Source organism: Oratosquilla oratoria, chromosome 44 (genome assembly GCF_046742065.1).
Source record: "Oratosquilla oratoria isolate Oo_2021 chromosome 44, ASM4674206v1, whole genome shotgun sequence".
Taxonomy (NCBI): Eukaryota; Metazoa; Arthropoda; class Malacostraca; order Stomatopoda; family Squillidae; genus Oratosquilla; species Oratosquilla oratoria.
In genome coordinates this window covers 19,742,293-19,769,792 of record NC_134820.1, presented here as the reverse complement: position 1 = coordinate 19,769,792, position 27,500 = coordinate 19,742,293, and positions in this window count along the sequence as shown.

The window sequence follows — 27,500 nt, the reverse complement described above, 5'->3', positions numbered from 1 at the left end:
TTTCTATATATTTTATAATTTTCCACCGCTGCCACCACTTATACTCCATGTTTTCCACCATTGCCACCACAAGTGATTCCACGATATTCATACCACTTATGTATTACATATTCTACCACCACTGTAATTGTATGTGTCATACATCCTACCTCATATCTTGTATATGTTCTTGCACTGAGGAAACTTATGCACCTTTCTCTGTTAACACATCTCATTCAGTGTTCTATTACTTACTTAGATATCTAAATAGATGTAAAACACCAGCTTAACTCTGTCCTTAGGAAAGAAGATTCTTTGATCTTAGGATTTCGGCGTAGCGGAATGCCATAAGCACTTGGGTACAGTCGGCTGCATAAGTAAAGGAGCTTCGTCTCTTGATGTTCTTTTGGACGACGCTACGGGCAGTAGCACGCGTGGCTTGCGAATTTATACATCTGCAAAGAAAACGGAAAGGGTCTAAACCTGAGCGACACAGGTGACATAGGTGAAGCAGCACAGAGCAAAAAGCTTCTAGGTGTACTATGTCAGCATTTCAAGCGAGAGAGAAGTTCGAACTGTGTTTCGTTTCAGCAACAGGAAGTCTGTGCTGCGTCGGCTATGTCGCCTATGTGGCCTGCGCCTCAGTTTACGCTTATGCTAAGGAAAGTTTCCTAAAAAAAAAAAAAAAAAAAGAAAAAAAAAATCTTCGTTTGAAAGCTGTCTATTACTTTTTACTAACAAATGAGGTTCCACGAAGGTGAATAGTACCACCTGACGGCTGTCAACCAGGACCAAGACATTAATGTCACCTACTACGGAAAGGGTTCATACAGATAGGCTCTAGCCTCATCGTCACTGAGGAAGGCGAAGGATGGGGGCTACAAATGCGAGAGAGTAAGAGAGAGAAAGAGGGAGAGGAAGAGAAAGTCAGAAAGGGAAAGAAAGTCAGAGAGAGAGAGAGAGAGACAGTCACAAAGAGAGGTAGATAGAGATAGAGATAGAGAGAGAGAGACAGACAGAGAGAGGGACAGACAGAGAGAGGGACAGTCACAGAGAGATATAGAGAAAGAGAGTGAGAAATAGAGAGAGAGAGAGAGGGACAGAGTCACAGAGATAGAGAAAGAAAGAGAGAGAGAAAAAAAAGAGAGAGTCATCTAGCATGGAAAGTATTAATACAGAAAAGGCTGGAGAAGACTTTGGGGTAGGTGAGACGAGCGGAGAATACCGCAAGGAACAGGATGGAGAAAACTAAAGAAGTTATAGAAAAGAAACAATAAAATCTTGGAAAGAATCTAAGAAAAGATGATAATGTTCCCTTAAACTAAATAGCTATCTTGAGATAGCAATGATAGTCGGTCACCTGAGCTCTCTCCTTGTTCCTACTTCTCATCTCACATTTTTTATATATATGTATGTGTCTTCTACTATGTACTCAATCTGCTGAAGAGGATCACAGTTAGTGATCGATGTATACATAACTTTTGACTTTAGTGTCGTCTTTTCCGACGGTGGGATAAAAGTATATTTTACTAATGTGCTACGGCATTACTGTCATAGCCATGATAAAGTCTGTAGGTGATGTTATCATTTGCTGGAATAGTGAATCGTTGTAAAGAGAAGGTTCAACGAAGTAGTCCCCAGTTCTTCACTGGTGTGAGATTCCTTTCTTAAAAAAAAAAAAAAAAAAAAAAAAAAATACAACAAATGAATAACTAGATAAAGAGATGAATAAATGAACGAGCAGATCAATAAACCCTAAATGCTGGAAATGGAGAAACTCTCAAACAGTCCATTCATGGCTTAGTTATTGAAAAGAGAAAGATTTCGTCAGACATGGGAGTGTCCGTAGATGACGGTATAGAGCTAAAGATAAAGGTGAAGGTAAAGGGTGTGGTATGGATCCGGGAGATGGACGGGATCTACGAGGAAGGAGAGTCCGGAGAGGGCTACAGCTGTCTAGACGAACTCATTAAAGACTGAAAAGGTCCCTATCCAGACTCCAGACGAAGATTCGGACAAACATTAACTCTGTGTGTGTGTGTGTGTGTGGGTGTGGGTGTGGGTGTGTGTGGGTGTGGGTGTGTGGGTGTGGGTGGGTGGGTGCGTGCATGTGATTCACCATGGACTTGTATCACGTGTCGATCTCGTGATCGGCATCTATTACTCTCCCGGATGAGAGCTTAGAGCTCGCATGTAGGCTGATCTATGAGTAGTACTGTATGTGTGTGTGTGTGTGTGTGTGTGTGTGTGTGTGTGTGTGTGTGTGTGCGTGCGTGTGATTCACCATGGACTTGGACCACGGGTCGCACTCGTGCTCGACAGGAATTAATCTCCCGGATGAGAGTTCAGAGATCTTACGTGGCCTGATCTATTAGTAGTACTGCGTGTGTGTGTGCGTGAGTGTGTGCGTGTGTGTGTGTGTGTGTGTGCGTGCGTGCGTGTGTCCGTGTGTGTGTGTGTGTGTGTGTGTGTGTGTGTGTTAATGGTACAATTTTACATACAATATTCAAATATTGACTGTTGCCAAATTATAATACTATGTACAATTTATTCTCTACTATCTGCTAATTTATTTACTTATACAATGTAAAATACACGAACTGAGTATGTACACTCAGAATTCATACATAATTTCTTATATACAAGCAATGGTGAAAATAGTAATAAAAATATCGGCCGTACGACGATTTGCACTTGGCAATGGAGAAAGCAGTTGTCCTTTCGCGCGCAGCCAAATTGACCGCGGGTGAACTCCGACACAGTAGGGGTTCCCGCGGGAGTTTCTAGAGAGGTCGTGATCTGATATCCTATAGCTAAAATGTGTGCACGCTGGACATCTAAGGGAATGAATATTTCATTCAATCATTTTGCAACACATACGCATATAAACATATATAAGTATATAATGTATGTGTATGTATATATATCAGATGTATGTATATATATATATATATATATATAATGTATAATATCAGACACATGCATACCAATATACTCGTACATGTACATGTACGTGTACATATGTCACTGCATTCCAAAAGTTGTAAGACATCTTCAGGATATATATTTATCAACCTGAAAAAAACAAATAACAATCTTTACCCTACAAAATTCAGTGGTTCCCAAACTTTTTTTTTTAGATTTACAACTATACGTACTAAGTTAACCTTAATCCTAATGCCGGGTACCGCAACGTTTTCTTTATTTTATTTTATTTTATTTTTAAAAATATTTGTCACCCCTCCATTACCCTCGAAAATTTGTTACCTCCCCCCCCCCCAGGGGGTAATTTACCTACAGTTTGAGAACCACTGCTCTACATCGAAGTAAGATTTACGGACTTCACTGCACTCGTTGTAGCACTCGAGTACTTTCTTAAAGACCCCTGGAAGTCTTCTCAAGTGGAGTGACCAGGACCTTTGTTCTATCCTCTCTCATCTTCTTTATGTCTTCAAAACGATTACCCCTCAGACACTTCGTCAGCTTAGGAAACAACCTAAAGACACTGGGTGGAAGGTCTGGGCTGAAGGAAAGGTTATGGACTGTTTTGGTGGCCACTTATAAATAGTTGGTTTACGGGATGGAAGGGTGCTGTGGAGCATTGTCCTGATGAAGGCACCACCATACTGATTCCAACAAAATCTCTCCTTGAAATTTACAAGCTTATTCAATGGTATAATCTCCGTGATAGTTTCTAGTAGACAGTTTACCCTATAAAAAATAACAGTCTGTCTCCTTATACGAGATGGAAAAGTTTTAATTAACTTAAGGAACGTTTTATCCACAGGCGTGTCGATTGATTCTGTAAGAAAGAAGGAAGGATTTCTTGTCAATTCAATTATCATTTCAATCCCTCGTAAGTAATTTTTTGACAAAAAGGAATATATACAGTATATATATACATATCAAAGGCCAAGAAAAGAAGATCCTGATATTAACTCTAGAAGTAACCTTATATGATCTCATAGATGTTGGTACACACGTGTGCGCACACACACACACACACACACACATGCACACACAAATATACACACACACACAACTATATATATATATACATATATATATCTATATATATATATATATATATATATACATATATATATATATATATATATATATATATACATATATATATAATATGTGTATATATATGTGTATATATATATGTATATATATGTGTATATATATATATATGTATATATATATATATATATATATATAAAACCTTCCAAGTTTTCAAAACGGGCTCCTTTAAGTGATTCATTGAGCTTTGGAAAGAGGAAGATTTCTGACGGGCGATATATGGACTGTAAGACAGTTGAGGTAATATTTCCCATCAGAGCTCTCAAATTACATCCTTCGCAACTCTCACAAAACGTGCTTGTGAATTGTCAGGGTGAAAGAGGATTCGACCAAACATATTTCCTCGACGTTTTTTGGGCAGTGCCGCCCCCAGTTTCTTTAAAACTCCTGCATAGTAAGGTCCATTAACAGTTCTTTTTCAGTCAAGGAAGTCTGCAAGTATCATTCTGTTTGAATCCCAGAACAAAGATAGCCATCACTCTCTGAAGTGAACTTTCAGATTTGAACTTGATTGCTCCAGATGATCATGTGGAAGCTTTTGATTGGAAAGCAGTTTACTTTCAGAATCATACTGGTAGATCTAGGTCTCATTGCCTGTAATAATTCGACTCATAAACAGCTCCTCATAAGTCTCAAGTTTGCTCAGAATCGCCAGTGAAAGATCAGTTCGAAGAACCAGCTGGGTTGGACACAATGTTTTTGGAATCTATCGAATATAATAGCTGAGTCCTAGAGAATCACGCAAAATTTAATTTACTGAGCCATTTGATATTTTCAGGGACAAAGCTATTTGATTAACTATTATTCTTCTATCCTCTTCCATTAGATTTCTAACAGCATCAATCATTCAATCATTTTTCGATGTTCTTATTCTCCCGGTCCGAGGATCATCTTCCAGATCTTCCCTGCCCTTTCGGAATCGCTGAATTCATTTGTAGACTGTTGTTTTCTTTGGAGCATCACCATAAACTCTGTGCAGAGCCTCAGTAATCTGCATCCATTTCGACTCGAGTTTCACTATGAATTAAATGTTCGTTCTTATGTCAAAACTGTTCCCATGGTTCAAGAAAGTAAGATTGTAGTAGTCGCTGTATAACAGATTGCAAGTAACTGACAACAGACTAAGATCTCACTGACATGTGCTAACATGTTTTTTCTTGGCCTCATCTGTTTAGGTTCAAGCAATGGATGTAATACACGAAAGCGCTCTGCTTCGGTTGTTTCTTTTCATTGTGGTTACCTTGCATATATATATATATATATATATATATATATATATATGGTTAAACTTAATGGCAAGATTATTATTGCAGAGTTTTTTATCTGCCTTTTCTCTTTCTCTGAGAATCTTTTTCCCTTCCACGGGAAGTTGTCTTATAATGTCACCATATGACATTATTTTGTCAGTTACTTTGGGCATGGCTTTACCAAAGTGAGAAACTGGCCAGAACGCGTTTTCACACTACTTAGTGCTTCATCAGTGGCTAGACTGTGAATATCTGATTGAATTATTGTGTTTATATATTGTTGGTGGTGGTCTGATATTACATTTTGAGGCTTCTGATTGGCTAGTGGGCTGGGCTGGGACTCCCAAGCTATTCTACTTCCTCATTGGTCGGCTGTTGTGTGACGTCATCAGTATTGTGCCTTCTTTCAGTGGGCTTAGATCTCCTTACGCTAGGGAGGGCTTCTAAATCCCTAGTTTGTATATTGAGATTGGGAGATGTTTCTTTAATAAAGAGAGCTTCGAGGATAGGTAGCCTTCTATGGTCTTGATTTGTTGCCAGCACTTCTGTGTTTTCTATTAGAGTTTCTTTATTTAAATTTCTTTTGTGAGCAGAGTGATGGTGGTTTCTGGGAGCTCCTGAAGAGAGGTGGTATGATAACCGGCGTGAGAGCTTCATTGTTGTCATGCCAATATAGTTTGAAGGTTGGGATGCACAGTTCCCAAGTTTACACGTGTACCTATATATGACGTGAGTTCTCTGAAGGTCACTTTTACTTTCTCTTATATTATTCTTTAGTAGCAGTTGAGATGTCTTTTTATTTTGATAATATATAATCAGTTGTACTTTAGAGTTTTCTTCTTTAGGTTTAATATTTCTTTTAATAATTTGTTGCATAACCCTTTCATCTTCTTTGTAGGCTGTGGAGAAGAAGGACTTATAGTAAATTTTAATCAGGTTTTTGGCGTTAATGTCCTGTGGGATTTTGTCTGGGTGGCTTTTGTCCTGTGGGATTTTGTCTGGGTGGCTTTTGTCCTGGTACCATTTGTCTAAAGTTCTTTTTGTGATTCGCTCTATATCCTTATTGGCGAATCCATTATTCATAAGGGTCTGAGAAGCTCTTTCTAACTCATTATGTACTGTTTCCCAATTATTACAGTGACTAAGAGCTCTTCTAATATAAGCGCTGATGGTAGAATCTTTGTATCTTTGGGGACATTCGCTAGTCCCATTTAGGCAATGTCCTGAATTAGATGCTTTTATGTACACAGATGTGTCATATGTGCCTTCATCTCTCTGTTTCACTAATGTGTCTAAAAAGGGAAGGGACCCATTTATGCTGTGCTCAATTGTAAAATTGATGCCAGATGTCTCTATTAATCGTTCTTTTAGATCGTCTATTTGTTGGCAATTTTCAGCTTTGACGAAAATATCGTCTATATATCTGCAGTAAATGTGAGGTTTTTGCAGATTTGCGAAAATTTCATTTTCGATGCTACCCATCTTAGTCACTGTAATAATTGGGAAACAGTACATAATGAGTTAGAAAGAGCTTCTCAGACCCTTATGAATAATGGATTCGCCAATAAGGATATAGAGCGAATCACAAAAAGAACTTTAGACAAATGGTACCAGGACAAAAGCCACCCAGACAAAATCCCACAGGACAAAAGCCACCCAGACAAAATCCCACAGGACATTAACGCCAAAAACCTGATTAAAATTTACTATAAGTCCTTCTTCTCCACAGCCTACAAAGAAGATGAAAGGGTTATGCAACAAATTATTAAAAGAAATATTAAACCTAAAGAAGAAAACTCTAAAGTACAACTGATTATATATTATCAAAATAAAAAGACATCTCAACTGCTACTAAAGAATAATATAAGAGAAAGTAAAAGTGACCTTCAGAGAACTCACGTCATATATAGGTACACGTGTAAACTTGGGAACTGTGCATCCCAACCTTCAAACTATATTGGCATGACAACAATGAAGCTCTCACGCCGGTTATCATACCACCTCTCTTCAGGAGCTCCCAGAAACCACCATCACTCTGCTCACAAAAGAAATTTAAATAAAGAAACTCTAATAGAAAACACAGAAGTGCTGGCAACAAATCAAGACCATAGAAGGCTACCTATCCTCGAAGCTCTCTTTATTAAAGAAACATCTCCCAATCTCAATATACAAACTAGGGATTTAGAAGCCCTCCCTAGCGTAAGGAGATCTAAGCCCACTGAAAGAAGGCACAATACTGATGACGTCACACAACAGCCGACCAATGAGGAAGTAGAATAGCTTGGGAGTCCCAGCCCAGCCCACTAGCCAATCAGAAGCCTCAAAATGTAATATCAGACCACCACCAACAATATATAAACACAATAATTCAATCAGATATTCACAGTCTAGCCACTGATGAAGCACTAAGTAGTGTGAAAACGCGTTCTGGCCAGTTTCTCACTTTGGTAAAGCCATGCCCAAAGTAACTGACAAAATAATGTCATATGGTGACATTATAAGACAACTTCCCGTGGAAGGGAAAAAGATTCTCAGAGAAAGAGAAAAGGCAGATAAAAAACTCTGCAATAATAATCTTGCCATTAAGTTTAACCATACATGCTTGAGAGAAAATCTCCTGCCCATATATACAATGAATATTCAAGGCAACAGGGTAGATAATGACAACAGGCGAAGGAGAATGACTCCCTCACCTGAAGAAAGATGGAATTATATGAAAATAAGAATACAAGAAATGACCAGTCTAACCAGCGAGTTAGAAAATGATTCTAAGAAACATGCACAAAAATGGGATAACTATAATATTAATAAAAACAGTTAAAGAAAGTGTTAATGAAGCTTATAATAGAATGATGGAGGCACATAAACAAGCTATGATAAGTAAAAACCAAAGAAAATTAGTGAACCTCAATGGAGGTCAACTAAAACACCCTAGACCTTTAGAAGGGTTCACAAATTTGACCAACAAACCCCTTACTACAGACCAAAAGGAACTGCTCAATCTAGGTCTAAACTGCCACATCTTAAAGCCCCCACCCAAACATGGTAAAAGATTAGAATGTGAAATCTTAATAGATAACGTTGAACAGCTAGCTAAACAAAAGAAAATAACAGTTGAGCCCGCTTTCAAAACTGAAATTATTAGCGAGTCTTCCAAACAGAGAGGTAACTTTAAAAGCCAGACTGTTAAAAAAGAAACATATAGAAGCAGCCAAACAACTGAAAACAGACCCAGACATCACAATCAGAAAAGCAGACAAAGCTGCCACTTTCGTCTTAATAAACACAGAAGAATACTTACAAAAAAAATGGATGAAATCCTAAACGATGAGACAAAATTTAAGAAGATCTCAAGAGACCCTACAGACTCCCTCAAAAAGAAAATTAATAAACTAGTAGATTGTGCAAACGCGGTTAAAGGAGGCATAAAGCTTCCTAAACCTACAGGCGACTACGAACTAGGGTACTGCTATGGCAATGTTAAAACCCATAAACCCGGCAACAAGCTACGTCCAATTATCTCACAGATACCATTACCTACTTACAAAATTGCCAAAAAACTGGCTGAAATCCTCACACCTTACACTCCCGCTGACTACAATGTCAAATCCGCCACTGATTTTCTAGATCTTTTAGCAAACAATAACTCAAAAGGCATTATCGCTTCGTTAGATGCGGAGTCCCTCTATACTAACATCCAAGTTGACCGCACTATTCAATATATAATAGACAGAGTTTATCACAATGATACCACACCTAACTGTGATATCCCAGAGAAAATAATGAAAGACCTTTTGGAATGTTGCACCAAAGAAGCCCCCTTTATGTGCCCTAGAGGAAATAAATATTGCCAAACCAATGGCGTTGCAATGGGATCACCACTTGGAGTACTTTTTGCTAACTTTTTTATGGGTAGCATCGAAAATGAAATTTTCGCAAATCTGCAAAAACCTCACATTTACTGCAGATATATAGACGATATTTTCGTCAAAGCTGAAAATTGCCAACAAATAGACGATCTAAAAGAACGATTAATAGAGACATCTGGCATCAATTTTACAATTGAGCACAGCATAAATGGGTCCCTTCCCTTTTTAGACACATTAGTGAAACAGAGAGATGAAGGCACATATGACACATCTGTGTACATAAAAGCATCTAATTCAGGACATTGCCTAAATGGGACTAGCGAATGTCCCCAAAGATACAAAGATTCTACCATCAGCGCTTATATTAGAAGAGCTCTTAGTCACTGTAATAATTGGGAAACAGTACATAATGAGTTAGAAAGAGCTTCTCAGACCCTTATGAATAATGGATTCGCCAATAAGGATATAGAGCGAATCACAAAAAGAACTTTAGACAAATGGTACCAGGACAAAAGCCACCCAGACAAAATCCCACAGGACAAAAGCCACCCAGACAAAATCCCACAGGACATTAACGCCAAAAACCTGATTAAAATTTACTATAAGTCCTTCTTCTCCACAGCCTACAAAGAAGATGAAAGGGTTATGCAACAAATTATTAAAAGAAATATTAAACCTAAAGAAGAAAACTCTAAAGTACAACTGATTATATATTATCAAAATAAAAAGACATCTCAACTGCTACTAAAGAATAATATAAGAGAAAGTAAAAGTGACCTTCAGAGAACTCACGTCATATATAGGTACACGTGTAAACTTGGGAACTGTGCATCCCAACCTTCAAACTATATTGGCATGACAACAATGAAGCTCTCACGCCGGTTATCATACCACCTCTCTTCAGGAGCTCCCAGAAACCACCATCACTCTGCTCACAAAAGAAATTTAAATAAAGAAACTCTAATAGAAAACACAGAAGTGCTGGCAACAAATCAAGACCATAGAAGGCTACCTATCCTCGAAGCTCTCTTTATTAAAGAAACATCTCCCAATCTCAATATACAAACTAGGGATTTAGAAGCCCTCCCTAGCGTAAGGAGATCTAAGCCCACTGAAAGAAGGCACAATACTGATGACGTCACACAACAGCCGACCAATGAGGAAGTAGAATAGCTTGGGAGTCCCAGCCCAGCCCACTAGCCAATCAGAAGCCTCAAAATGTAATATCAGACCACCACCAACAATATATAAACACAATAATTCAATCAGATATTCACAGTCTAGCCACTGATGAAGCACTAAGTAGTGTGAAAACGCGTTCTGGCCAGTTTCTCACTTTGGTAAAGCCATGCCCAAAGTAACTGACAAAATAATGTCATATGGTGACATTATAAGACAACTTCCCGTGGAAGGGAAAAAGATTCTCAGAGAAAGAGAAAAGGCAGATAAAAAACTCTGCAATAATAATCTTGCCATTAAGTTTAACCATACATGCTTGAGAGAAAATCTCCTGCCCATATATACAATGAATATTCAAGGCAACAGGGTAGATAATGACAACAGGCGAAGGAGAATGACTCCCTCACCTGAAGAAAGATGGAATTATATGAAAATAAGAATACAAGAAATGACCAGTCTAACCAGCGAGTTAGAAAATGATTCTAAGAAACATGCACAAAAATGGGATAACTATAATATTAATAAAACAGTTAAAGAAAGTGTTAATGAAGCTTATAATAGAATGATGGAGGCACATAAACAAGCTATGATAAGTAAAAACCAAAGAAAATTAGTGAACCTCAATGGAGGTCAACTAAAACACCCTAGACCTTTAGAAGGGTTCACAAATTTGACCAACAAACCCCTTACTACAGACCAAAAGGAACTGCTCAATCTAGGTCTAAACTGCCACATCTTAAAGCCCCCACCCAAACATGGTAAAAGATTAGAATGTGAAATCTTAATAGATAACGTTGAACAGCTAGCTAAACAAAAGAAAATAACAGTTGAGCCCGCTTTCAAAACTGAAATTATTAGCGAGTCTTCCAAACAGAGAGGTAACTTTAAAAGCCAGACTTTAAAAAAGAAACATATAGAAGCAGCCAAACAACTGAAAACAGACCCAGACATCACAATCAGAAAAGCAGACAAAGCTGCCACTTTCGTCTTAATAAACACAGAAGAATACTTACAAAAAATGGATGAAATCCTAAACGATGAGACAAAATTTAAGAAGATCTCAAGAGACCCTACAGACTCCCTCAAAAAGAAAATTAATAAACTAGTAGATTGTGCAAACGCGGTTAAAGGAGGCATAAAGCTTCCTAAACCTACAGGCGACTACGAACTAGGGTACTGCTATGGCAATGTTAAAACCCATAAACCCGGCAACAAGCTACGTCCAATTATCTCACAGATACCATTACCTACTTACAAAATTGCCAAAAAACTGGCTGAAATCCTCACACCTTACACTCCCGCTGACTACAATGTCAAATCCGCCACTGATTTTCTAGATCTTTTAGCAAACAATAACTCAAAAGGCATTATCGCTTCGTTAGATGCGGAGTCCCTCTATACTAACATCCAAGTTGACCGCACTATTCAATATATAATAGACAGAGTTTATCACAATGATACCACACCTAACTGTGATATCCCAGAGAAAATAATGAAAGACCTTTTGGAATGTTGCACCAAAGAAGCCCCCTTTATGTGCCCTAGAGGAAATAAATATTGCCAAACCGATGGCGTTGCAATGGGATCACCACTTGGAGTACTTTTTGCTAACTTTTTTATGGGTAGCATCGAAAATGAAATTTTCGCAAATCTGCAAAAACCTCACATTTACTGCAGATATATAGACGATATTTTCGTCAAAGCTGAAAATTGCCAACAAATAGACGATCTAAAAGAACGATTAATAGAGACATCTGGCATCAATTTTACAATTGAGCACAGCATAAATGGGTCCCTTCCCTTTTTAGACACATTAGTGAAACAGAGAGATGAAGGCACATATGACACATCTGTGTACATAAAAGCATCTAATTCAGGACATTGCCTAAATGGGACTAGCGAATGTCCCCAAAGATACAAAGATTCTACCATCAGCGCTTATATTAGAAGAGCTCTTAGTCACTGTAATAATTGGGAAACAGTACATAATGAGTTAGAAAGAGCTTCTCAGACCCTTATGAATAATGGATTCGCCAATAAGGATATAGAGCGAATCACAAAAAGAACTTTAGACAAATGGTACCAGGACAAAAGCCACCCAGACAAAATCCCACAGGACAAAAGCCACCCAGACAAAATCCCACAGGACATTAACGCCAAAAACCTGATTAAAATTTACTATAAGTCCTTCTTCTCCACAGCCTACAAAGAAGATGAAAGGGTTATGCAACAAATTATTAAAAGAAATATTAAACCTAAAGAAGAAAACTCTAAAGTACAACTGATTATATATTATCAAAATAAAAAGACATCTCAACTGCTACTAAAGAATAATATAAGAGAAAGTAAAAGTGACCTTCAGAGAACTCACGTCATATATAGGTACACGTGTAAACTTGGGAACTGTGCATCCCAACCTTCAAACTATATTGGCATGACAACAATGAAGCTCTCACGCCGGTTATCATACCACCTCTCTTCAGGAGCTCCCAGAAACCACCATCACTCTGCTCACAAAAGAAATTTAAATAAAGAAACTCTAATAGAAAACACAGAAGTGCTGGCAACAAATCAAGACCATAGAAGGCTACCTATCCTCGAAGCTCTCTTTATTAAAGAAACATCTCCCAATCTCAATATACAAACTAGGGATTTAGAAGCCCTCCCTAGCGTAAGGAGATCTAAGCCCACTGAAAGAAGGCACAATACTGATGACGTCACACAACAGCCGACCAATGAGGAAGTAGAATAGCTTGGGAGTCCCAGCCCAGCCCACTAGCCAATCAGAAGCCTCAAAATGTAATATCAGACCACCACCAACAATATATAAACACAATAATTCAATCAGATATTCACAGTCTAGCCACTGATGAAGCACTAAGTAGTGTGAAAACGCGTTCTGGCCAGTTTCTCACTTTGGTAAAGCCATGCCCAAAGTAACTGACAAAATAATGTCATATGGTGACATTATAAGACAACTTCCCGTGGAAGGGAAAAAGATTCTCAGAGAAAGAGAAAAGGCAGATAAAAAACTCTGCAATAATAATCTTGCCATTAAGTTTAACCATACATGCTTGAGAGAAAATCTCCTGCCCATATATACAATGAATATTCAAGGCAACAGGGTAGATAATGACAACAGGCGAAGGAGAATGACTCCCTCACCTGAAGAAAGATGGAATTATATGAAAATAAGAATACAAGAAATGACCAGTCTAACCAGCGAGTTAGAAAATGATTCTAAGAAACATGCACAAAAATGGGATAACTATAATATTAATAAAACAGTTAAAGAAAGTGTTAATGAAGCTTATAATAGAATGATGGAGGCACATAAACAAGCTATGATAAGTAAAAACCAAAGAAAATTAGTGAACCTCAATGGAGGTCAACTAAAACACCCTAGACCTTTAGAAGGGTTCACAAATTTGACCAACAAACCCCTTACTACAGACCAAAAGGAACTGCTCAATCTAGGTCTAAACTGCCACATCTTAAAGCCCCCACCCAAACATGGTAAAAGATTAGAATGTGAAATCTTAATAGATAACGTTGAACAGCTAGCTAAACAAAAGAAAATAACAGTTGAGCCCGCTTTCAAAACTGAAATTATTAGCGAGTCTTCCAAACAGAGAGGTAACTTTAAAAGCCAGATTTTAAAAAAGAAACATATAGAAGCAGCCAAACAACTGAAAACAGACCCAGACATCACAATCAGAAAAGCAGACAAAGCTGCCACTTTCGTCTTAATAAACACAGAAGAATACTTACAAAAAATGGATGAAATCCTAAACGATGAGACAAAATTTAAGAAGATCTCAAGAGACCCTACAGACTCCCTCAAAAAGAAAATTAATAAACTAGTAGATTGTGCAAACGCGGTTAAAGGAGGCATAAAGCTTCCTAAACCTACAGGCGACTACGAACTAGGGTACTGCTATGGCAATGTTAAAACCCATAAACCCGGCAACAAGCTACGTCCAATTATCTCACAGATACCATTACCTACTTACAAAATTGCCAAAAAACTGGCTGAAATCCTCACACCTTACACTCCCGCTGACTACAATGTCAAATCCGCCACTGATTTTCTAGATCTTTTAGCAAACAATAACTCAAAAGGCATTATCGCTTCGTTAGATGCGGAGTCCCTCTATACTAACATCCAAGTTGACCGCACTATTCAATATATAATAGACAGAGTTTATCACAATGATACCACACCTAACTGTGATATCCCAGAGAAAATAATGAAAGACCTTTTGGAATGTTGCACCAAAGAAGCCCCCTTTATGTGCCCTAGAGGAAATAAATATTGCCAAACCGATGGAGTTGCAATGGGATCACCACTTGGAGTACTTTTTGCTAACTTTTTTATGGGTAGCATCGAAAATGAAATTTTCGCAAATCTGCAAAAACCTCACATTTACTGCAGATATATAGACGATATTTTCGTCAAAGCTGAAAATTGCCAACAAATAGACGATCTAAAAGAACGATTAATAGAGACATCTGGCATCAATTTTACAATTGAGCACAGCATAAATGGGTCCCTTCCCTTTTTAGACACATTAGTGAAACAGAGAGATGAAGGCACATATGACACATCTGTGTACATAAAAGCATCTAATTCAGGACATTGCCTAAATGGGACTAGCGAATGTCCCCAAAGATACAAAGATTCTACCATCAGCGCTTATATTAGAAGAGCTCTTAGTCACTGTAATAATTGGGAAACAGTACATAATGAGTTAGAAAGAGCTTCTCAGACCCTTATGAATAATGGATTCGCCAATAAGGATATAGAGCGAATCACAAAAAGAACTTTAGACAAATGGTACCAGGACAAAAGCCACCCAGACAAAATCCCACAGGACAAAAGCCACCCAGACAAAATCCCACAGGACATTAACGCCAAAAACCTGATTAAAATTTACTATAAGTCCTTCTTCTCCACAGCCTACAAAGAAGATGAAAGGGTTATGCAACAAATTATTAAAAGAAATATTAAACCTAAAGAAGAAAACTCTAAAGTACAACTGATTATATATTATCAAAATAAAAAGACATCTCAACTGCTACTAAAGAATAATATAAGAGAAAGTAAAAGTGACCTTCAGAGAACTCACGTCATATATAGGTACACGTGTAAACTTGGGAACTGTGCATCCCAACCTTCAAACTATATTGGCATGACAACAATGAAGCTCTCACGCCGGTTATCATACCACCTCTCTTCAGGAGCTCCCAGAAACCACCATCACTCTGCTCACAAAAGAAATTTAAATAAAGAAACTCTAATAGAAAACACAGAAGTGCTGGCAACAAATCAAGACCATAGAAGGCTACCTATCCTCGAAGCTCTCTTTATTAAAGAAACATCTCCCAATCTCAATATACAAACTAGGGATTTAGAAGCCCTCCCTAGCGTAAGGAGATCTAAGCCCACTGAAAGAAGGCACAATACTGATGACGTCACACAACAGCCGACCAATGAGGAAGTAGAATAGCTTGGGAGTCCCAGCCCAGCCCACTAGCCAATCAGAAGCCTCAAAATGTAATATCAGACCACCACCAACAATATATAAACACAATAATTCAATCAGATATTCACAGTCTAGCCACTGATGAAGCACTAAGTAGTGTGAAAACGCGTTCTGGCCAGTTTCTCACTTTGGTAAAGCCATGCCCAAAGTAACTGACAAAATAATGTCATATGGTGACATTATAAGACAACTTCCCGTGGAAGGGAAAAAGATTCTCAGAGAAAGAGAAAAGGCAGATAAAAAACTCTGCAATAATAATCTTGCCATTAAGTTTAACCATACATGCTTGAGAGAAAATCTCCTGCCCATATATACAATGAATATTCAAGGCAACAGGGTAGATAATGACAACAGGCGAAGGAGAATGACTCCCTCACCTGAAGAAAGATGGAATTATATGAAAATAAGAATACAAGAAATGACCAGTCTAACCAGCGAGTTAGAAAATGATTCTAAGAAACATGCACAAAAATGGGATAACTATAATATTAATAAAACAGTTAAAGAAAGTGTTAATGAAGCTTATAATAGAATGATGGAGGCACATAAACAAGCTATGATAAGTAAAAACCAAAGAAAATTAGTGAACCTCAATGGAGGTCAACTAAAACACCCTAGACCTTTAGAAGGGTTCACAAATTTGACCAACAAACCCCTTACTACAGACCAAAAGGAACTGCTCAATCTAGGTCTAAACTGCCACATCTTAAAGCCCCCACCCAAACATGGTAAAAGATTAGAATGTGAAATCTTAATAGATAACGTTGAACAGCTAGCTAAACAAAAGAAAATAACAGTTGAGCCCGCTTTCAAAACTGAAATTATTAGCGAGTCTTCCAAACAGAGAGGTAACTTTAAAAGCCAGAATTTAAAAAAGAAACATATAGAAGCAGCCAAACAACTGAAAACAGACCCAGACATCACAATCAGAAAAGCAGACAAAGCTGCCACTTTCGTCTTAATAAACACAGAAGAATACTTACAAAAAATGGATGAAATCCTAAACGATGAGACAAAATTTAAGAAGATCTCAAGAGACCCTACAGACTCCCTCAAAAAGAAAATTAATAAACTAGTAGATTGTGCAAACGCGGTTAAAGGAGGCATAAAGCTTCCTAAACCTACAGGCGACTACGAACTAGGGTACTGCTATGGCAATGTTAAAACCCATAAACCCGGCAACAAGCTACGTCCAATTATCTCACAGATACCATTACCTACTTACAAAATTGCCAAAAAACTGGCTGAAATCCTCACACCTTACACTCCCGCTGACTACAATGTCAAATCCGCCACTGATTTTCTAGATCTTTTAGCAAACAATAACTCAAAAGGCATTATCGCTTCGTTAGATGCGGAGTCCCTCTATACTAACATCCAAGTTGACCGCACTATTCAATATATAATAGACAGAGTTTATCACAATGATACCACACCTAACTGTGATATCCCAGAGAAAATAATGAAAGACCTTTTGGAATGTTGCACCAAAGAAGCCCCCTTTATGTGCCCTAGAGGAAATAAATATTGCCAAACCGATGGCGTTGCAATGGGATCACCACTTGGAGTACTTTTTGCTAACTTTTTTATGGGTAGCATCGAAAATGAAATTTTCGCAAATCTGCAAAAACCTCACATTTACTGCAGATATATAGACGATATTTTCGTCAAAGCTGAAAATTGCCAACAAATAGACGATCTAAAAGAACGATTAATAGAGACATCTGGCATCAATTTTACAATTGAGCACAGCATAAATGGGTCCCTTCCCTTTTTAGACACATTAGTGAAACAGAGAGATGAAGGCACATATGACACATCTGTGTACATAAAAGCATCTAATTCAGGACATTGCCTAAATGGGACTAGCGAATGTCCCCAAAGATACAAAGATTCTACCATCAGCGCTTATATTAGAAGAGCTCTTAGTCACTGTAATAATTGGGAAACAGTACATAATGAGTTAGAAAGAGCTTCTCAGACCCTTATGAATAATGGATTCGCCAATAAGGATATAGAGCGAATCACAAAAAGAACTTTAGACAAATGGTACCAGGACAAAAGCCACCCAGACAAAATCCCACAGGACAAAAGCCACCCAGACAAAATCCCACAGGACATTAACGCCAAAAACCTGATTAAAATTTACTATAAGTCCTTCTTCTCCACAGCCTACAAAGAAGATGAAAGGGTTATGCAACAAATTATTAAAAGAAATATTAAACCTAAAGAAGAAAACTCTAAAGTACAACTGATTATATATTATCAAAATAAAAAGACATCTCAACTGCTACTAAAGAATAATATAAGAGAAAGTAAAAGTGACCTTCAGAGAACTCACGTCATATATAGGTACACGTGTAAACTTGGGAACTGTGCATCCCAACCTTCAAACTATATTGGCATGACAACAATGAAGCTCTCACGCCGGTTATCATACCACCTCTCTTCAGGAGCTCCCAGAAACCACCATCACTCTGCTCACAAAAGAAATTTAAATAAAGAAACTCTAATAGAAAACACAGAAGTGCTGGCAACAAATCAAGACCATAGAAGGCTACCTATCCTCGAAGCTCTCTTTATTAAAGAAACATCTCCCAATCTCAATATACAAACTAGGGATTTAGAAGCCCTCCCTAGCGTAAGGAGATCTAAGCCCACTGAAAGAAGGCACAATACTGATGACGTCACACAACAGCCGACCAATGAGGAAGTAGAATAGCTTGGGAGTCCCAGCCCAGCCCACTAGCCAATCAGAAGCCTCAAAATGTAATATCAGACCACCACCAACAATATATAAACACAATAATTCAATCAGATATTCACAGTCTAGCCACTGATGAAGCACTAAGTAGTGTGAAAACGCGTTCTGGCCAGTTTCTCACTTTGGTAAAGCCATGCCCAAAGTAACTGACAAAATAATGTCATATGGTGACATTATAAGACAACTTCCCGTGGAAGGGAAAAAGATTCTCAGAGAAAGAGAAAAGGCAGATAAAAAACTCTGCAATAATAATCTTGCCATTAAGTTTAACCATACATGCTTGAGAGAAAATCTCCTGCCCATATATACAATGAATATATATATATATATATATATGTGTGTGTGTGTGTGTGTGTGTGTGTGTGTGTGTGTGTACAGCACATGTACGTATGTATATGCTTGAATGCATGCATATACGTTGATTTCATTACTTCACCACAGAGTTTGACACCTTTCTCGCTGGAATCTTTTTCCTCAAGATCCTTTACCACGGAGGCAAAGAATTTCTTTAGAGTTTGATCACCTTGCCAAGCAGTCTTCATCTTAGGAAGCAATATCGTTAAAAGCCTCGGCTGGCAGCAGAGAGGACAACCAAGGTGATGGCGAGCGACGATTACACGTCAAAACCGTCGAGAGTCGGGCTAAAGATGGATTTAATTCTTGTATCCGAAGCGCATTGCTTCTTAGGATGGGGATCGGGGGCTCAGGGGAGACGTTTGTAGTGGAGAACAGCATCAGGTGACCTATGCAGAAGGGGTTTCGTTTTGATGGAAACGCTGCATGATAGTGTAGTGTCTAGTCAATAAATGCACAGTGTATGGTGCCCTATCCCACTCTTTAAGATCTTGTGTACGACGTATAATGATACATACCTTGGACAAGGCAACTTCACCAACAATATATATATATATATATATATATATATATATATATATATATATATATATATATATATATATATATATATATATATATATATATATATATATATATATATGTATATGCATATATATATATATATATATATATAATTATATTTTGGTTAAAAACAATCGCGCTAATAGATTTAACTATTTCAAGTTGTATTTTCTTGAATTTAAGGGAGGACTTCCTATCAACTTCATTCAATTTATGAACTAAATCATCCATGATGAACGGAAAAGGAAAAGCGCTGGAGAATGCCGATAAATACTATTAAAAGTGTAACAGCATGTAAAAAACTGCTGTCAAGAGTTTTTATGAGGGTAGTAGAGCTTGTGTCAGGATTAGAAATGGAGAGAGTGAGTGGTTCGAGGTAAAGGTGGGACTTCGTCAAGGATGCGTTATGTCGCCCTGGCTGTTCAACTTATACATGGGTGGGGTAGTGCGAGAGGTAAATGCAAGGGTAGTGGGTCAGGGATTGGAGATGGTTAAAGAAAATGGAGAAAAGTGGGAGGTGAGCCAGCTGTTGTTTGCGGACGACACTGCGCTTGTGGCAGGATCGGAGGAGGGATTGAGGAAGCTGGTGACAGAGTTTGGGAGAGTGTGTGATAGAAGAAAGCTAAGGATAAATGTGGGTAAAAGTAAGGTGTGAGAAGTACAAGGGGTGAAAGTGGCAGTAGACTGGAAGTGAGCATTAAGGGAGAGCGATTGGAGGAAGTGGATAGTTTTAGATACTTGGGTACAAATGTGGCATGAAAAGGTGGAGTGAAGGTGGAGGTAGAATGTAGATTGAGAGAATCGAGTAAATGCCTTGGTGGATTAAAGAGTGTAATGAGGAATAGACATTTGGGAATGGATGCTAAGAGGAGACTGTATGAAGGAGTGATTGTGCCAACAGCACTGTATGGGGCAGAAACATGGAACATAAGAGAGGAAGAGAAGGAGTTTGAATGTGTTTGAGATGAGGTGTCTGAGAGGTATGTCATGGGTTACTATGTTGGATAGAGTGAGAAATGAGGAGGTGAGAAGGAGAGCGGAGGTGAAAAAGGAGTTGGGAGGTAGGGTTTATGAAAGAGTATTGGAATGGTTTGGACACTTGGAAAGAATGAGTGGTATGGAAGGCAGATGTGGAGGGAGTGAACATGAGGGGACGTCTTAGGATGAGGTGGATGGATGGGGTGAAGGGGGCTTTGGGGAAGAGGGGAATGTCTGTTGAGGAAGGACGGGAGAGGACAGAAGACGGGTGAATGGAGAATGGTTGTATATGGATGATGTTGTGATGCATGAGATGGAATGGGCGGGGGATGGGGGGTGAAGTAGTATGTGTCTTCTCCTTTTATGCATGGGGGGGTCGCCGATTTAATGAAGCGGCCTTGCTGTGGATGTGTTGTGTCTTACGACACTGCTTCTGACCCAGGGCAGTGGACAAGGTGCAGGAATGACCCGTCATCCAGGAGGTGCTAAGATAAGAGGGAGGGGGGGTGGAGTGTATTTAGGGATGGAATGGGTGGGAATGATTTTATGCCTTTTCCTTTTTGACTACCTCCCTTGTAAGGGGGGAAAAGCCTTGGTATATGTATGTATGTGTGTGTGTGTGTGTGTGTGTGTGTGTGTATGAATATATACATATATATATATATATATATATATATACACGTGTGTGTGTGTGTGTGTGTGTGTGTGTGTGTGTGTGTGTGTGTGTATTTGTTTCAATATATTATCCTTTACATAATATATTTTATTATAATTAACAAAATCAATGACAGAATATAGACTAATCCCATTCAACCAAAGTATTTTTACGGGCTCTATTAAATCCTCCATAAGGTATGTTACTAAACATAATATCCGTGCTAGTTTGTACTGGTCTTGCATGGGTGACAATCGCAGTAGATAATCACGAAGATGGGTATTTGCTAGTAGTTGTCCTTTAGGATTGACATCAGTAGCGGTTTCATCTTCCTCTGTCTCGTCTTTAAACACAGACTTCATCCTCCTCCATCTCCTTGGTGCTTGAGTTTGAGATCTGTCTGTGAGCTTTGACTGTTTGCCCCCAGATTTGGTCACGTAGGGTGAGGAGACAATCCGTGACTACTCCCTTCCTGGTGACAAAGAAAGATATTCACAGTAATACATCACAGACCTTTTGGGTCATGGACTTTCCAGTCACTAAACATGACAGAAACTACGTTATTAATGTTACATATTGCAGGTCATACAAGAAACTACGAAATATCATCGCTTCCAGACACCATCTTCACACGTCCAATGTATATGTTTTAACGTCACAAACTCCCTCTATCGGAAGGCTAGGACGGTGCCCCTCACAGAGGACTTTGTAGCATGGAATTTAATGAACCATGCCCTTGGTTCAACTTCGCCGGTGGCAGGATACGAACCGCCATCCCCTCGACCTTCGCCGCAAGTAACGACGCCCTAACCCGTTCAGCCAGCGAGGTACCAAATGTCACATAAAGCCTACACCATCCATCACTTACACTCTCTGGAAAGACGCAGAGTGCGGGGTGATCTAATAGAGGTGTTCAAGTGGATCAAAGGCTTTAACAAAGGTGATGTAAACAAGGTCATCATATCAAAACAACAGGGCAGACTCGTAGTAATTAATTTAAACTGGACAAATTTAGATTTAAGAAGGAAATAGGCAAGAATTGGTTTACTAATAGGGTGGTCAACGAATGGAATAGACTTAGTAATCCATGTAGTGAGTGCTGAAACTATTAGTTTTAAGAAACGGTAAGACAACTTTATGGATGGGGATGATAGGTGGTGATGGATATGGAGCTGACTAGTGTAGGCCTTACGGTCTCTTGCAGTCTCCTTCATTCTTATGTTCTTATGTTCTCACACGATTAACCACTCAAAGACAGACATAGCAACATTGAGAACATTCACACGACCAGGAACAATCTTCTACATACAATATTCAAAGAGCACAGTTGTTGGAAATACATTTATGCAGAGTTTCTTGGGATAGAAGAAGGTACCAGAAGACGCTTGGCTATGCCCGAAGACGTCCGTTTTGTCCTATACGCTTCTTGGGTTAGGTAACAGTCCTTTGCTGGGAATCGGAGAGAGGAGCGGGACTCGAACTCATAACTAAGTGAATGCGAAACCAGCACGCTTCCTATTACGCCATAACATACGGCACATGCCCCCACTGCTTCACCTGTGTGATTCACCATGGTCTTGAATCACGTGCTGGAATCGTGATCGACAGCCATTATCCATTACAGTACTGTTTCGATACTGTTACGATACTATTACAGTAGTTTTACAGTAGTATTACAATATTATTGCAGTGTTACTACAGTACTAGTACTGTGCTAGTAAAGTACTAAAACAGTTTTATCGCAATATTTTACAGCATTGTTACAACATTGTTCCAGCATCGTTACAGCACTGTTACAGCATTGTCAAAGCGAAGTAAAATCGTTTGGTCTTTGAACAAAGTATTTCTAGGTCTCCAAAGAGTTGTGATAGTTTATTCGAAATGGCTTTAGTCTCTTCCATAATTAGAACTCTTTTCGTACTGAAACGAACCCCTTTGGCGTTTGAGGGGGTCACTAGCTTTGATACAGGGAAACACTTGACTTATGATATTCTGTTGTGCGTCAAGCTTATTCATGTCAGTTATCTATTTCTTAGGATTTGTGTCAACTCTTTAGGCAAAAATGGAATAATTCTAGATATTTTCTCTACGTCAGACGATTTATTTCGTCTGAGAAGAAGATTCGAGTGATGTGATTTGAATTACTATCCCATCCACCACATCCTCTCTAATTAATCATTCAGCGCTTAAGGAAACAGTTTTTATGTCTAACGCAATACTATTTCATTCAGTTTGTGTATGTGTGTGTGTGTGTGTGTGTGTGTGTGTGTGTGTGATTCACCGTGGTTTTGGATCATGTGTTGGCCTGACCATCGATAGTTATTACCATCCCGGATGAGGGCTCAAAGCTCATATATGACCGATCTCTGGGTAATGCTGTGACCTTACGTACACACACACACACACACACACACACACACACACACCACACACACACACACACACACACACACACACACACACACACACACACACACACACACACACACACACACACACACACACACACACACACACACACACACACACACACACACACACACACACACACACACACACACACACACACACACACACACACACACTCTCGCCCGGGGCTGAAATAATATCAGTATCGCAGCGCTGAGGGGTGTTACTCCAACTCTCGTGGGCGGGGAGTTGGGGGTGTGTGTGTGTGCAAGGTCATAGCATTACCCATAGATCGGACCTACGAGCTCTGAGCTCTCTTCCAGGAGGGAAATAGCTGTCGATCACGAGTCAAACACGTGATCCAAAGACCAAGTGACACATTCACAACTCCCCGCCCACGAGAGTTGGAGTAACGACCAGCAGCACCGCGATACTGAAATTATTTCAGCCCTGGGCGGGAATCGAACTCGCACCGTGTGTGTGTGTGTGAGTGTGTGAGTGCGTGTGCGTGTGCGTGTGTGTGTGTGTGTGTGTGTGTGTGTGTGTGTGTGTGTGTGTGTGTGTAAACCTTTGCTTGTATGCGTGTGTACGTGTGTGTGTAAGAACGATAATAAAAAAAAGTAACCATCCTTGAATCATACAAACCATTTAACCCGTTCACGTGCCTGGAAGTTAGCATCAGCAACTATCAACGCTTTAATTCCTCCGAAGCTGTCAGCACATGGACAGTTTGTTTTATGGATCAGTCTCCTAACCGCAGTTCTTCTTTGATACATGTTAAAGTATAAAAACTAAGATACTGAAGAACCAGATGACAGTTGTATCTCACCTGCAGGTGTTGTAGGTTGCAGGTGTTGTAGCTTTGCTACCTGGGTCTTCATTCAGTATGCGCAGGTGTTTACAAATGCATTTGTAACATCTGTCATTTCAGCCTACAAAACTACAAGGACCAATCCTTTCTATCTAATGTAGACCTCCCGACCCCCCCGACCCCAACCCCTGCGAGTCTAACACTCTTGGACACAAAAACTCTCGACCAGAGACAATGCCACGCCCATTTCTCGTTTCATCAAAATCACGCCCACGCTATTGGCCAATCACCAAGCGTCATGCGTTTCCACGCCCCTTTCCTTCCTCTCATCACCCGATACGTAAGATAAATACACGCCCACCAGCCCAGACCACCACTCACGCCCGTCAATGACACCTGCAAACTAGATGGGTCATGCAAACTACGCCCACCAGGTAGGCAGCTCGCCAATCACGCCCACTCTCCAACACTTTGAGTGCAATTCTCTCCGCTTTCTCCAACACAAACATTTCGCTGTGATTGATTTCTCCCCTCCTCTCCCTCCTTTCCTCCCTCTTCCCTCCCTCCCTGCTTCTCTCCCTCCCTCACTCCACCTCTCCCTCCCTCACTCCTCACTCCTCTTCCTTTCTCACTACTTCTCCCCCTCCTCTACCTCTCCTCTTCCCTCCATCTCTCCCTCTTTTCATTGTGTTCTCCCTTCTGCCTCTTCTCCCTCTCTCCCTTCTCCTCTCCCTCTTGCTTCCCCTCCCTCACACCTTCTCTCCACCTCTCCTTCTCTCCCTTCCTCTGTCGTCCTCTCCCTCCCTCCCTCTCTTTTCCTTTCCCTCTCTATCTCTCTCTATCTCTCCCTCTCTCCCTCTCTCGCGTTCTCCTTCTCTTCCTCTATCCTCTCCCTCCTTCTGAATCTCTCCCTTCCTCCTTATCTCTCTCTCTCCCTCCCTCTTTCCTCCTATCTCCTATCCTTTCCTCTCCCCCCTCTTTCCTCCTCTCCCTCCCTCCTCCTCTCTCTCCCTCCCTCCTCCTCTCTCTCCCTCCCTCCTCCTCTCTCTCCTATCTCCTCTCCTTTCCTCCCTCCCTCCCTCCCTCCCTCCCTCCCTCCCTCTCTCCTCCTCTCTCTCTCCTATCTCCTCTCCTTTCCTCCCTCCCTCTACCCTCTTCTCCCTCCACCCTACTCTTCTCCTTCCCTACTCCCTCCCATCTCCTCTCTCTCTCTCTCTCTCTCTCTCTCTCTCTCTCTCTCTCTCTCTCTCTCTCTCTCTCTCTCTCTCTCTCTCTCCTCTCTCTCCTCCTCCTCCTCCTCCTCCTCCTCTCCTCCTCCTCCTCCTTCCGCCTCCTCCTCCTCCTCCTCCTCCCTCCTTCCGCCTCCTCCTCCTCCTCCTCCTCCCTCCTCCTCCTCCTTTCCTTCCTCTATCCTTTCTTCCTCCCCCTCTCTCTTCTATCTCCTCTCCATTCCTCCTTCCCTCTACCCTCTTCTCCCTCTACTCTCTCTCTCTCCTCACCTTTCTTCCTCCTTCTCTCCGTCCAACCTCCTCCTCTTCCCTCTCCCTCCTTCCCTCCTTCTATTTCCCCCTCCCTTCTCCTCTCCCTCCCTCCCTTCTCCTCTACCTACTCTCCCACTCTCTTCTCCTTTCCTCCTCCTTTCCCTATATCTACTCCTCTCCTCCCTCCTCCCTCCTCATTTCTATCAAGACGTATTTTCTGTCTCCATCTCCTCCCTCTCCATTCCTTCTCCTCCCTTCCTTCACCTCCTCCATTTCCTCCCTCCTACCTCCTCTTCCTTCCTCCCTTTTCCCCTCTTGTTCCTCCTAACTCTTACTCTCTCTCCCTATCCCTCCCACTCCCCATCCCACTCCCACTCCCCCCACCTTCCTCATCCTCCCTATGCATCCTCTCTTCTTCCCTCTTCTCCCTTTCTCCCTGCTCCTTCCTCCTCCTCTCCCTCCCCTTCTCCCTCCTCCTCTTCCTCCTCTCACCACTCACTCACTCACTCACCCCTCACTCACTCCTCACCCTTCACTCACACACTCACTCACTCACCCCTCACTCACTCCTCACCCTTCACTCACTCACTCACTCACTCACTCACTCACTCACTCCTTACTCGTTCGCTAAATCACCGTATCACTGACTCTTCATTCATCATTCACACACTCACTCATTCGATCCTTACTCACTCTTTACTCATTCACTCACTCACTCTTCATTTCTCACTCCTCACCATTCACTCACTCATTCACACTCACTCACACTCATACTCACTCACACTCACACTCCTTACTCACTCCTTACTCACTCCTTACTCACTCCTTACTCACTCCTTACTCACTCCTTACTCACTCACACACTCCTCACCCCTCTCATTCACTCAATCGCTCACTCACTCATTACTCACCCCCACTCACTCACGCTCACTCAGTCAATCACTCCTCACTCACTCACTCACTCACACACACACTTACTCAGTCACTCCTCACCTCCTATTCACTCCCTCCCTACATCACTCCCTCTCACTCACTCACTCACATATTCACTCACACACATATTCACTCACTCATTCATTCACTCATTCACTCATCTCACACTCAGCCACACACTCATGCACTATATCACTTATTCCTTATTCACTCACTCAATCACCCACTGACTCACTTATTAATCTCCCATTCACTCATTATTCACCACCCAATCACTCACTCACTCACTCACTCACTCCCTCCCTCCTTATTCACACGGTCTCCCACTCTTTATTCACCCCCACTCCTTCACTTACTCATTATTCACCATTCACTCATTATTCACCACCCACTCATTCACTCACTCACTCACTCCCTCCTTACACACACAGTCTCCCACTCATTCATTATTCACCCTCACTCCTCCACTTACTCATTATTCACCATTCACCCACTCATTCACTCACTCACTCCTTACACACACACAGTCTCCCTTCATTCATTATTCACCCTCACTCCTCCACATACTCATTATTCACCATTCACTCATTATTCACCACCCACTCATTCACTCACTCACTCACTCCCTCCTTACACACACAGTCT